Consider the following 12,901-nt stretch of genomic DNA (forward strand, 5'->3'; position numbering starts at 1 on the left):
CTCTAACAGTGCAGGTTCCATTTTTGATGACTAAGATAAGGTAAGTGACACCGTGTTGCCTTGAAGAAATCTTCTTTTGCATGTGATCCGTGGCTTGCCCTGCTGAAGTGTAGTGGAAGGCTATCTCAGTGTAAAGGTGAAAGGGAAATGTCTCTTGTTTATCAGTTATGGAGAACTAATGCACTTTGTGTGAACTTACAGATTACTTTCAGATAAACACTAGGACACTTAAAAATTAAATTTATTTCCTATTTCTTCATGTGCCCTCCATAGTGACTGCAGGAGCCCTTTTTTCTGTCGTGATTTATAGCCCACAATTCTTACTAACTCTGCGGTAAAATCCTCACCAATTTCAATCAGTGTTGCATTAATCCCGTAACAAGGGATAGATAAAATGGCACTCTTGGCATGAATTGCTCAGTACTTTACTTACCTCGCTGTGGTTTCCAACTTCCTTGTTCATTGTGCTTTCTGTGGATACTCTGAGCTCAGGAGCCCAGTATTGAGACCAAATCAAATTCATCTTAATCTCAATGTAGTTTATCAGTAAGTGGTACGAATACGTGTTTATCATTCAGTAGGGAAAAATCTGGGAAACTGTAGCCCATTACTCTGATTTGTTTCTACAACTGCTTTTCTATTGCCATGTATTTTTCTTTTAATATGGTAATTGCATGGTTAGAAAGCCCAGTCAATAGCTTGTTAGTAGTCACATGCGTGCACTCGTGTATTTCTCTGAAAAGCATTTCAGTGCCTTGGATGGGTATCCAGTGTTTTAAGCAGGTAATTGTCTAATTAGGGATTCATTGTCTTAACTTTTAGTGTTGAGAAAGCCAGACTGACATATAAAAGACAAGTACATGCTGAATGCATTGAGATTTTACAAAGGCTTTGTGAACTTATTATGAACTTATTTTAAAATACTTGCTATGTCCCTACTATGTAAGTAAGTGCTGAGTTGAAACTACTAATATAAGAAGCCACTTCTGACATTTCTAAGGGAAAAAGTAGCATTGACTGGAGAAACGAGTAAACTATACATGTGAGTCAGGTGTGTGGCAGGCATGCAAGGGTTTCTTCTCAATGCTGTGTGTGGATGTTCTCATGAGACTCCTGGGCCATAAGAACATCCTTATGGCTGTTCTTAGGGCTCGTGATGAAAAAGAGAGAAGATAGAAGTCTGTCTGATTCAAATTCCCAGTAGTGGGGTCACCCTATTTCCCCTGGGCTTTCTCCCTCAAAGTCCAGCCTTCTCAGGGGTCTTGCTAGCAGTCTTCACTTCTCACCACTTGCCACAGACCGTCGCTGTGTATGTTGAACATGTGCTGAAGGACACGGGAGGGCATGGCTGTGACTGGCAATGTGCAGTGTTGGCTTAGCTGCCTGGAGAGTGTGCAGTCTGCTGTACTTGCCACAGCATCGGGGGTCTTGTTAGTCATTCAGTGAAGGTAAACTGCATTTAATGAAGTTCACCCTGGTATTTCAAGGATGAGCACTCAAATCAAACTCATTCTTACAGAAAAAATAAATGATCTGTTGAAACAATTAAACTAAGAAATGCCACGTCGTGCTATTTTGGCAGTGATCTGAATCATGACACACCTTCCCCCATTTGTGTGGGAGAGATCTCAAGTGGAATGCAAGATTAATTATTTGGTGACGGTTGGGTTTTTTTCCACCGGAGATTACCTCTTTGCATAGCTATGAGCTGCTGTTGGTAGTTCCTGTCCATATCCCTAATAAAAGCGTGACCCTTTATCACAGAACCAAGTTAGAGACAACTGTCAGCTACAGCTTCATCTGCTGCAGTAAATAGGGCTTGTTTCTATATATGCTGCAGTTTAAGCGGCAGTTCTAAATTGTTATTATTTAGTAGTTCCCACATGAACTGCTGTGTTTGCTCAGAGACCAATTTGATTTCAGGAAGGCTCTGTGTAGTCACTGCAGCCTGTCTTGATGTTATCAGCTGAGAGATGAGAGCCATAGATCTTAATTCTCACTGTTAAGGAGTGTCAAAAATACGCAGCAGGAGCCCATATGTTATGTGTACATTACTTAGACCTGCCTGTTATCCCTAGGGCAGATTTTTTTATGTACTGAAACACAAAAATAATACAATCATGCTGCTTGTGGATGTAATGACTGTAACTGTGTCCAATCCGTTCCCAAATGGTGCGAAAAGACGGTCTTTGCATTATGCCCCTCCTTATTAGATCCAGACTGACACGAAGGAAAGAAGTGGTGAGGATGAATCCCTGCTCAGATATACACCATATTAAAAGGTCAACAAAGAACAAAACTGAAGTTTTGTCTACGTTAGACATTGTTCTGTTTCTTTCTGGAAAAAAGTCTATCCCTCACTCCCCACCCCAGAAAGCATTAACACTTCATTGACCAATTATCCAGAGGGGTTCTCCAATGGTAAGACAAGTGCCAAAAGAAAAGAGTCTAAAAAGCCTGTAGGGCATGGATGAATGACAGGTTTGTTTTTATGACTTCCTACAATGAAATGAGAAATGACTTTACTTTTCTGAGTGGGAATTATAAAGAAGTTTGGTCAAACATGTAGTGTGAAATCTTGCTTTCAACAAACTGGGAAGCATTTTCAGCAAAGGTGACGGCATGGCTTGATGAAAGTATTTGGAAGCCAAAGTCTCTTTATCACTTTGGGCTTAAGTGTAAAAAGCTTAATGCCAGTACTAAGGTGAATCTCTGTCGTTTCACTAGTATCAGGTAAATCCAAACAAAATGAACAGACCGCACCTTTTGGCTGCATCATCTAATGACTTCTGGTGATGTGATTCTCATGTTCCTCTTGAGGACCAAGCTGGGCTTGCTTCCTCCTGCCTTGGGCACAGTGCTGCTGTGCAGGCTCCTTGGCCACAGCCAGCCAGCGATCCTCGCTGCTGCGGGCTGCAGCTGAAGCCACAGACTCGCCTGCTCCCGGTCCCTTTGGGGATGGCTAATACTCCTGGCAATACTCGGTCGGACTGTGCTTGTGATGTGATCTGGTGCCAAGCTGTAATCAGGAGTCTGCTTGTTCTGTCTGATCTCGGGGCTGTATCGCTGTCTTGTCCTTGGTTTATAATTTCCTTAGACCAGCAACTACATTTGTGTTTTGTGCAATGCTGGCCATCAGCTGCAGATATATATGCAGTTTGGCTTGGAGTGCTGGTGTGGCTCTGCAGTGAATGCCCTCAGTTGTCCCCATGTGTTGCCTGTTGGTTTGGACCACAGAGCAGTTCTGGTGCATGCAGACTACGTCCTTTCTAGAGGAGATCAAACCACCTTCAGGTGGGTACTTACTGTGTACCTGCTCCTAAAGTGCTCAAAGCAGCAAGTGGGCCACACCATCACAAAATCCTCCAGTGTGGACTGAAGTTCTCTGGGAGATCCTGTGACACCCTGAGGTGCTTTTCAGGATGTACAAAGGCCCAAAATGTGTCAGGCTCCTCATGTTTCCTGCCGACTGTTAGCCCTCTAACCTTTGCAACTCACTTCATCTTCCCTAAGACTTCCCCTGCTTAATCTTTTCCCTGCTGTCCTGGTTTCAGCAGGTATAGAGTTACTTTTCTTTCTAGTAGCTGGCATAGTGTTATGTTTTGGGTTTAGTATGAGAAGAATGTTGATAACACACTGATGTTTTCAGTTGCTGCTAAGTAGTGTTTAGACTAAGTCAAGGATTTTTCAGCGTCTCATGCCCAGCCAGCAAGAAGGCTGGAGGGGCACAAGAAGTTGGGAAGGGGACACAGCCAGGACAGCTGACCCAAACTGGCCAAAGGGATACTCCATACCATGTGACATCATGCCCAGTATATAAACTGGGGGGAGTTGGCCTGTGGGGTGCAGAACGCTGCTTGGGAACTAACTGGGCATCGGTCGGTGAGTGGTGAGCAATTGCATTGTGGATCGCTTGTTTTGTATATCCCAATCCTTTTATTATCATTATTGTCATTTTATCATAATAATTATTATTATCATTATTATTTTCTTCCTTTCTGTCCTATTAAATTGTCTTTATCTCAACCCATGAGTTTTACTTTTTTTTCCCGATTCTCTCCCCCATCCCACCGGGTGGGGGGAGTGAGCGAGTGGCTGCGTGGTGCTTAGTTGCTGGCTGGGGTTAAACCACAACACCTGCTTTGCTTGCTGTACCTTCTGTTGCGGTTCCCCCTTGCTGAAACACCTACCTCTTTTATCTCTTTTTTTATTATTATTTTTTTTGGGGGGGGGGGTGTTTGGTAACATCAATCCTTCTCTTCTTCCAGGAAAGCCAGCACAGAGCAGCCTAGAGCTTGAAGGAAACAGCATTGCAGCACTAGCAGGAGGTTGCCAGCTGGGAATGAGAACAAGTTCAAGGTGTCCATGTCCTTGAAGACCTGAGGAAAGAACTGTGCAGGGTGGTGACATGGCAGCTGTTCCCCATGTTATGATGTGGTACAGACACCTTGAACACATCTTCCAGTGAGAGTACACCACTAAATCTGACACTGCTTTGGATATCCGTGCTCTCAACAGACTATGCGGGAGAATCACAGGGAGAAGGTATCCTTTGGATCCCGTTTCTAGACCCCACAGAGTCCCGCAGAGAAGACAAATCCAGGAAACCTCTTCAGCCCACTCCTAGACCCAGCCTGCATCAGTGATCCCTTGTGCCAGTACTTCTCGCTCCAGCCTGAGTAAGTGGGCTGCTTTTCTATGAATTTTTTGAGCAATTGTCGGGGGGGTACGAGTTGCAGCTTCTGCCAGGAGAGTTTCTGGCTCCCTCTAGAGCCACTGAGTTACGCTCCCAAGAAGTGCCAGGTAGGCCAGTTAAGGGAGCACAAGGAAGAGTAATGTCTGCTGTGTCCCCCTCTCTTCAGAGACCTCTTTAGGTGTAGGCTGAGAGGACACAAAATGGCATCAGGCTCCATACCACATGGTGACCATTGGGGCATCTCCTCTCCGCAAAACAGAGAGGCTTAGTAACATCTGGGGTGCAGGTGGCCTTTTGTGAGGTTCAGAAGGCAGAGCCACTCCATGAACAGAGGAGTTGGCCAAAAGCCCAGGTAAATGGGGAAATGGCCAATTTCTCTAGAGACAAAAAAGGGAGAGAACAGGACAGGACCGAAGGTCTTCTGTGACTGTGGACAGGGGGAAGGAAGATTTCCTGGGCAAAAGGGTGCTTTTTTTGTCCTGCAGGATCCAGCCAGCTGGTTCCACCCCTTGCCTTACGAGCCCTTATCAAGTCTTACTGCCCCATCCACAGGAGCTGCTTACGCAGCCTGATTCCCTCTGCCACTCTCCTCACTGCCTCCCAAGAAGCAGACAGCAAGCAAAGCTCTCCTCACCCTGCCCCCTTTCCTGAGCTGCATGGCACAGCCACTTGTCAGCCGCATTTTTCTCCGGCAAAACACGTATCCCTCAGCCTGCGATGTTTCCCGAGGGTTGTGGAGGCAGCAATCACAGCTGCATGCCAGAATGCTCAAAAGGTCAAAAAAGACATAGAGGGCCAGGACAGACACAGTCAGAATAACCATGCTTGCCTGGAAGAAGTGTGGATTGAGGTCCCCTGGGGAGTGAGTGTGTAAAGCAGGCAAAGCTAAACCCCTCCTCTAGGAAACAGAATGAGATAGAGAAGTCATGTGTAGTTAATTGGACTCCACCCTAACCTGCTCAGTTCAGCCCGTTAATGAAGGCATGGTCAGACACAGGGGGTCATCTGGCTTCTCCAGCTACTCACAGACTGCAGAAGATGGGCGTAAAGCTGCTAAAGAAACTAGTCCTTGTTCTCCTGGCCCAGATGGAAAGGCTCAGCCAATCCCTTGCAGAAGCTGTGGAGGACACAGCAGTCATCAAGGCTGCACTGTTCTGTGCAGCTTGTGCAGTTTGCACATTTGTGTCTAGTCTGTCAATCAGGACCTGCCATATTGTAGTCAAAGAAAAAAGCACGTTCCGCTTATTCATAGCATTTCATAGCATGTGGTTAAACTAGCCCTGTTCTCCACTGTTGGGTATGGCTTCATCACCCAAGAGCACAGAGGGGTTTCACCCTCTTCCACCTTATGCGGTGAATGATCCTGCGTGGAAAGAAGCTTTCAGCATCCCCCCTGAACCTGATGCTGGAGGAGGGGAAAACACAGATATCATGAGGCCTTCTAGGGAAGCCTGCCAGGATGTCTGTAAATCTGTGCTGGTGGGTCCACCGAGGCCTACTGACAACTGAGTGGGAGCCCTTCTGGGTTAAGAGGTTGCAGCTGCTCTGGGACGGGCACTGGGTGGGAGAGTGGCCCTTGTCAGATAGGGAACCTGTGAAGAGCGGTGGCCTGGATGTTTCAATGGTACGTCTCACTCGTGCAGTCCAAAGCGAGAAGGTTTGGAGGATGGCCTTGGAATCTTTAATCAAGACTTTGCCCCTGTCGGATTTGTCCACCTCAGCCTGCTTGGCCGCTGGCTGGTGGGACTCAGAAGTCACGAGGCTCTGAGGGGCAACCACGGTGCAGCGCAGTGGTGGTGCCAGCGGGTTTCATTTTGAAGTTCTGCATCTTGCTGCTGGTTGACCCACTGGGCCGAGCTCATCTCCCTGGCCCGGAGTCTTCAGCTGACAAGGGACAAAGCAATTATAGAGACAAAGACTTTCAGAAACTCAATGCCTCTGTCTTCTTCCCCAAGCTGAGGGTTGTCCAGGAAGAGCCAGTTCACCCTGGGTGTCCTCCCAGAGCAGCTGCCATGACTGCAGTGTGAAGCCTCTCCTTCTGCCTCAGTCTGTGACCGAACTCAGCGCTGGGAGGAGGACTGGACAGCAGGCCTACCGTGTCACCTGGAACAGGACAAGGAACGAGCGAGGCAGGAATATGATCAGAAGCAAAAGCTTGTGCATGGGAGGCCTCGTGCTGGAGAGGATGGCTGGGGTGAGACGTGGCAGGTGGAAAGACAACTTGCAGGAAGGCAGAGCTTTGAACCTCATGCACGGTTTTTCAGTCCAGGGAACCAGACTGCATCTTGTCCGAAGCAGTACAGCAGTGCATACCGCAGTTGTAGAGACCTCAGCACAGTTGAATTTAGTCTCCCGATCCACTCCTATTTCACTGCGTTCCTCGTTATCAGGCAGTGCTCAAGCGAGAACTTAAATGTTTTCATTTGCGGGGAGCCAAGTGCGCAAATATTTGCTTGCGTCTTATAAGCTGTTTTGAAGAAGTGCAAATCTAATGCACTAGACTTGATGCCAGAACCCAGGAAAGCCGCAGGTCGCTTCCTGCGCTTCCCTGCACGGCTCCCCGCCGACGTGATAATGTGAGAAAAAGTTGCTGGTTTCCTGCGCAAGCTTTGCCACAGCCAGGGAAGATGTGCTGACCTCAGGGTCAGATATCTTACAAACGCTCTCATCACCACCAAATGTGTTATTTAGCATTGTCTCTCCTGATTTTCATTTTCACCGCTTTCCTTTGCTTTTTAAAACATTGCTGGTTAAAATCAGGCCCTAGCCTTGCCAATGCTTTCGGAAAATATCTACGCACAAGTTCTGCCTGGGGAACCAAGAAATGATTTAGCTGGGTAAGAGTTTGCTGGAATATTACTGATTAGCATTCATTTACTACAAGGTAGTAAAGGAAAGTGCCATTTTAAGCACAGGAGTGAATTCAGTGAGTGGTGAATGCCCACATTTCAGTGGGCTCACAGTGTAAGCTCCTCAATGTGACTGTTTATTCTATGTAACTAATAGAAAGGTACATTTAGATTTAATGGTAGGTTTAATGATTATTATAATTTGTTCCACTATTATTTTGTGTGATTACTACTTTTTTTTTTTAATATCTTTTCCTTTAATAGAAGATTTGATAGTGAGCCAAAGCATCTTAAAAATCTTGCTTTATTGCGTTATGGACTTTTAAAAATGGGAGTCGGAGTTGCTAGTAACAGAAAATCCTGGAGATGTGTTTGTTCGATTTTTCTCAAGGAAGTTATTTAGCAAGTAGAACATTTGTCTTGCACAATGCTTATCAGAGAGGACAGAATTTAAAAAAATTATACATTGAAAAAATAGCGTCTGATTACATACAACACGTTCAGCCAGATATTCTGAGACAGCACCAGAAGGCACCACATTTCAAGTGGCAACAACATGTCATGGAAATATCTGAAAAGTCTCCTTTTCAATAAAATGTCTGTTTATCATGCACTTGTTATCAAGCTGGCCTGTTTGTTTTTACCTTAGTGTCCCTATTCTTCAATTGGTAGGTACATTTTCACTTCTCAGATAGATTCTGATTTTCAGTGATTTAAGAGCATAAACAAGCATAATATAATTTTTAAAAAAATACAAATATTTAAAATTCATTAATTCCTACAACAGATATATTGATCCCATTGATTCTTATTGACTTCAGTCACTTGTTCTCATGTACATAAAAAATGACAACAAAAAGAAAATCTGTTTAAACAGCTTCTTCACCTGTGGTGCTGCTGGTGGTGAATTTATAGGCTGATTTTAAGGAAGATACAGAGTGTCTGGAGAAGAAGTAAAGGGCTTGTGTTGTTTATTCCCCACTATGGCTCACTTGACTGATGTAGGCTTTCTGCGTATCCTCAGGCATATTCTTTAGCGTGTTCATGCTTGAATGCCTTGTCTGCGAACAGGATAATATTTCTTCTGTCTATTTAGACGGTAATTTCCATGTGACAGAAACTGGGGTTTATGACATGTTGGTACAGAATCCACCCGTGTGATCCACTAATGCAGGTTCTTTAAATTGGTGGTAAAAACCAGCTTGTGCAAATACGAAAAATTAAATGTTAATTCCTCAGCTGAAATCTCAGTATAAGCTAATTTCACATATTTGAACAAGTGCTTTTCTTCTTCTTGGCAATAGGCCTCACTGCTCAAAATATGACGGATTTGGCGAAGTCTGCTAATATCACCTTTGAACCAAAAGCTCAAGTGCCTCTGGAGCCAAACAGAAGGTATTTGGAATGTAGGGTACTCTGCTATGCATATAGGGTTTCTTTGAGGTATGTAGATTGGGGCAGGAGGAAAAGGAGAGGAGGAAGAATTGCTGAAACTCTGAAACAGCCTATTTCCTCACCTCCAGCAATTCTTCTTCCACTCCTATTTCCCCTTACCTAAATTGGGCAAGCCAGCAGACAACAATTTCACTTGGGTAGCGTATGTCTGTTGAGTTTTGGAAAAACACCTTTCCACGTCTTTAAGCTGCCATTCAGCAGTACCTCGGAATACCCCATATCCTGAGAAGGGGCTCCTTGGCCTGTCGATGATGGGAAGAGGGTGGAAAGGGAGTTGACTTCATTGTGTGTTGAGATGTACAGGGGGTGTGGTGAGACTGCTAGGCTGCAGGAGTTGGTGGAGGAATCTGAGGGCAAGACCAGCAGAGGCAATCAGTAGAGAGGGAGTTTGCCAACAAGGCGTTTCCCACAGAATGGGAAGAAAAAACAGGAAGAATGGTAGTCAGGAGAAAAAAGACACATTTTTACAGGATTTTTACATTGGCATCACAGTTCTCGTGCAAAGAAAATGAACTGCTGAACCTTCTCCCGTTCACCCACAACTAACCCTTACATGATGAAATGACAGTGCTGAGGCAAATTGTTGTAGGCTGAGAAAATAGTTTCACTAAGCAATAGCAGTGACTGCAGCAAGCTGTGACATATGAAAACACAGACAGACTAGCCTGTCCTTTATTTACTAGCAGTAGAGATGCCCTGTTATGTTTAATAGGCAACAGTGGTCAGTAGCTTAAGGGTCGACCAAGATAGTAAGGGAAGCTTCAACTGTTGGGGCATCTTGGAAGTATGAAGAAACGTGGCACTTTGGTGATAGGATGCATGAAAAACAGAGTGGGGACAGAAAAAATATCTCCTTAAAAGAAATTAATGTCCCCAAGCAGTTTTTAGCCAGAGAAAGAATAATATTTATGTATCTGTGAAACTCTTTACAGACGGGACCTTGCTGTCCAAACCCCATTGCTAACAACAGTACTGTTTTAAGACACCACCTAGTGAAGAATCCATGCTGCCCTATTTTTAGCACTGGAAATTTAAAAGATGATGTGAGTGTTTTGAAGGACAGCTCTTCTGGCTAGATGCTGATCCCACATCATATGGATTTTTGCTCATTTCAGTCACCAAGAGATCAGAATGTGACATCTTGAAGAACCAAGCACTGGGCAGCCAACAACAGAGTTTATCACCACCAGACCAGTTCTGATGGTTCAAGAAAGAACCCCCCATTTCATATCAATGAAAAGCAAACCTTTCACTGTCCTCAGGATGTACCTGCATTGCACGTGTAAGCACACACTGTAGAAGCAGGGTGGGTAAACTAGTCTGGGCACCAAAATCAGGGATCCATGTATAAATGTGCTTGTTTAAATATACCTCCAGTATCTCTATCCTATACTGCAATCTCAGTTGTTGAAACCACTCTGAAGTACTGAATCTTTTAAATCTCATCATTTCATAGTCTCAGACATCTGGTAAACTCCATCTGTGCTATGGAACTATGCTATTTCAAGGTCATGATTTCAGTAAATGATTCCTAGTGCATTTTGCTCCTGTGTGGATTTAGAGTTCTCAGAATTAACCAGACAGCTCTCTGCATCCGGCTGAGGTACAGAAATACTGGGACAACGAATTCTAGAAAAATTGCATCAGAAAATTAATCCATGAGAATGGGTCATGAAGGATAAAGGGAAATAGAAATGAGGCTGCGAGTGGCCTTACAAAACAGGAGTTTATAGGAAATAGCGGAGTTGGCAGGTTGCTAAATAAATGCTGTGAAGCACAACAACCTTAGTGCAAAAGGAGGACAGGAATTTTACTAAGACCAGAGTGCCTCAATCATTAGCTCTCCTTTGATCTCAGCGTAAGAAGGAAACATGCAGAAAATGAAATGTAGGTCATCATACTAAGGAATTATACTAAAATGGCAATACAAGCCTTTATCGTGGAAATTACACTGTGAGTTAGCAAGAGAAATAAAATGCAAGGAAGCATATTTCTGAAAGTATATCACTAAAAAGAGGGAGTTCAAGCTCAGGTGTTGTACAATACCAAGAAGCAAGGGAAAGCACCAGGGAAGGGGAAAATATTTTTTTTTTTTCATTCTTTCCTAATATACTTAACTGCAATCAAATAACTAACAAATTCTTGTCTACATACGGAACAATGCATGTGTTGTTTCTGAATTACATTCTCTCTTTTCAGAACTTTTCCTTAATTCTTGTGGTCATTCGAAAGTCCTGTTTTCTTTTCCCCCAGCATGCAGCTTCTGAAAATGTAGGACGTGCTTTCTTGTTTCACTGTCTAGGATATTACTGAAATATTTAATAACACTAGATCGGGTCAGGTCTTCTGCAGACTTGTGTGGTACTATCCTCAGTTCTGTCAGTGAACCACTGAAAATCACTGAGTCCAGTGTTCCCACCTGCCCTGCTCCCACTTCAGTGCCACCACCATCAACATAACACAAGGAACTGGCCTGTTTATAAGCACGTCATGAAAGACAGTATCAGAAACTTTACTAAAATCAAGATGTAGAATGCATACTGCTTCCTCCTACTCAAATGCCTGTTAATGGATCATAGGAGAAAAATATTTTGATTTGACACAATTTGGAGAAGAACATATTGTCAGTTACGTCCTTGTTTTCTTCCAGGTATTTACTAATAGTTTAATTATTTGTTTTAATACTTTTTCCAGAAAATGAGATTAGAGTGACTGATCCATAATTCTCTATTCTTTGTTTTCTCCCATTTTAACATATTTATCCTCTTCAGCCTCTTGGACTTCTCACCCATCTACTATAAAGTGCGGAGGGTAACCACCAATGCCTCTGAGACTGCTCACCGTGTACTTTACAACATATGTTGTCAGGCCCAGGTGATTTAGTCCAACCTGCCTAAGTAATTTCTCACCCTTTCTTTCTCTATTCAAGCCTAACTATCACAATTAAGTGGATCTAGAAGAGCAGCACTGGTGTGGGAGCTTTGTGTGAGTAGTGGAAATGCGGCTTTGACATCACAGCTCTCTTGGCTGCACTATCTTACCAGCTCCAGGAAAACAATAGAAGCCAACTAAGATGTGCCCACAAACCCTCAGGTTTTTTACAAGGTGAGTGGCAGAGGTTTCTTGGGGCAGGTGGCAAAAGCTAACTGCCTCATTCCATTTTTGGGCAGCAGGATCATGCATGACCAAAAGGCGTGGGAAAATCTGGCTGTTCCCAGCTTGAGATTCAGAGGCTGTTTTGGATATCCAGGCATTTCCTTCACAAGAACTATCTTTTTGTTTTCCTGCCTCTCTCTCATCACTCTGTGGAAACATCATAAATGTAAGAAAGCAAAGAGGCTTCTGAGCATTAGGGGAAACTAAGAAGTTTCTTATATCCTGTACGACGGGAAAGGAAACCAGCAGTGTTTAGCCTTTTGGCGGTGAAGAAAAAAACCCCAGTTTCCGTGTCTTGTGTGGGGCAGAGGCTCCGGTCATACTGTGGTACACAAAGTAGCTGTGTGCATCGATGAAGATAGCTCATTTTCTGGCCAAGGAAATCCAGCTGTGGTTTGTGGGATTGTCTTTGACAGCACTGCCGGTTCATTTGTGTCTGAAGCCCCCCAGATTGTGGAGGTGGTGGGCGCAGTGAATCTGGCTGCCGAGCACTTGTCAGGCTGGAGGGGGGGTCTCCCACGGCGCGACACGAGAGAGGGGCAGCTCGCTGGGGTGTGAACCGGAGCCTGGCAGGTTGCGAATCCCCCAAACTGCCCTCATGCAGCTGGCACGTGCTGCCATTGGGGATGCACACGGAGGCGAGCAGGGGGACAGAGAGTTGCAGGTGTTACCTCCTCTCTCAACCCTGAACTCGCCAGCCGTGGCTCCACTGCAGCAAGTCGGGAGCTGCAGGGCTCTGCAGCAG

This window comes from Harpia harpyja, chromosome 16 (genome assembly GCF_026419915.1).
Source record: "Harpia harpyja isolate bHarHar1 chromosome 16, bHarHar1 primary haplotype, whole genome shotgun sequence".
Taxonomy (NCBI): Eukaryota; Metazoa; Chordata; class Aves; order Accipitriformes; family Accipitridae; genus Harpia; species Harpia harpyja.